Source organism: Galeopterus variegatus, unplaced genomic scaffold (assembly GCF_000696425.1).
Source record: "Galeopterus variegatus unplaced genomic scaffold, G_variegatus-3.0.2 Scaffold11245, whole genome shotgun sequence".
In the NCBI taxonomy this organism is placed as follows: domain Eukaryota; kingdom Metazoa; phylum Chordata; class Mammalia; order Dermoptera; family Cynocephalidae; genus Galeopterus; species Galeopterus variegatus.
The window spans coordinates 8740-10381 of NW_007737356.1; the positions used below are offsets into that span (position 1 = coordinate 8740).

Here is a 1642-nt window from a genome sequence, read left to right on the forward strand (position 1 = left end):
CAGGTGTCTACAGATGAGGTGGGTGCAGGTGGCCCAGAGCATTTCACCCCAACCCAGAGCCCCTGCCCTTGGTCCCAATCCAGGGCATTCATCAGCAATAACAACCTGGCTCCCCATTCTCTGGTCTTGGTGGGCCCAAGGCAGGAGGACTAGTGGGCAGGGGAACCCTCTCACCAGTGGATGGAGACTCATCTCAGGGGCACTAGGAGCCCCCGCTGGGTGTGCCTGTGGCCTTGGGCAGGTTGCTTGTTCTGCCCAACCTCACTTGTCCCCTATGGTCCTGCTTCTGTCTGACCTTGGGGAGCCAGGGCCATTATGCTGGCAACCCTGGGGCACTATACAGCAAGAGCACCAGCTGGGACAGATGACCACTCCTGGCAGCCTGAGCCCTGTAGGCCACCCTTCGGACCTGCACACACACACCCCAGACCCAGAGCCCAGTCGGCATGGGTGCCCCACCTCGGGGAGAAGGNTGCAGGTGAATTTTTACCAAAGTATTTCCCTTTACACTGAGTGATCTACATGACAGTCTATTCAATTTTATTCTAATTTGCCTATTGCTGGTTACGCATGTTGCTGATGTTTCTGCTCTATCTTAAGGTACGAGGTGGAAATCCATTAAGATTTATTTTAGACATGGTTCAACTGTGACAACCCAGTGTTCCCCGCAGCCAGCGCTGGTGCTGCTTTGCGTGCACCACGTGTGCGGCAGGGACTCGCTCTGCTGGGGCCAACTGTGCATGGTTATGTGGACTTCCCCCTGGCTGTGCTTTTACCCTTCACCCGGGATCAGGATATAGCACCACGTCCAGGACCCAGGACTTCCTGTGGGGTCTGGCATCATAGCATAAGGGAGTTACAAACAAAATACACAGCCAAATTGTCCCCCACAAAGTCACCTTAAAATCCCTCTTACTGCCCAAATATAAAAGGTCTTCTGAAGACATTCCTGCTCCCGCAGTCGGAGCTGCCCAGGGATCGCGGTGCTGGCTAGACCCGAGCGCCTGGCAGAGCCCCACGGCCATGCTGCACTGTGTCCTGCCCTGCGTCGCAGACCCTGGGTTTCGGGGCTCCTCCCCTTTTCTCTATCTCCGCTCCATTTTGACTTGCTCCTCCCTGCAGAGGCCAATGGGTGGGGGGCCAATGGGAGCAGGGTTGTGACCCTAGTCACCCAAGGGTTCCCACCTGATCTCTGCCCTCCCGCCCTTCCGCCCCGATCACTTTCCAGGTGAAGGTCACAGCCATGGAGTGCATCCAGGAGCAGTCATTTGTCATCCGGCCGCTGGGCTTCACAGACACGGTGACTGTGTGAGTCCTTCCCCAGTGTGAGTACCGGTGCCAGGACCAGGAGTCCGACAGCTTCTGCCGCAGCAAGGGCTCCGTGGAGTGAGGTGTCTGCAGGTGAAGCAGGTGCAGGCAGCCAAGGCATCCCATTTCCACCCCACAGGGCAGGTGTCTGCAGGTGAGGCAGGTGCAGGCAGCCAAGGCATCCCATTCCCACTCCACAGGGCAGGTGTCTGCAGGTGAAATGAGTGCAGGTGAGTGTAGGTGACTACGGTGCCCTACCCCCACCCCACGGGACAGGTGTCTACAGATGAGGTGGGTGCAGGTGGCCCAGAGCATTTCACCCCAACCCAGAGCC

At 57.8% G+C, this 1642-nt stretch overlaps 1 pseudogene; it reads left to right on the forward strand.

Annotated features, from left to right (window-relative positions):
- LOC103610504 overlaps positions 1–1642 on the forward strand; it is a 16799-nt pseudogene that overhangs the window by 7795 nt on the left and 7362 nt on the right.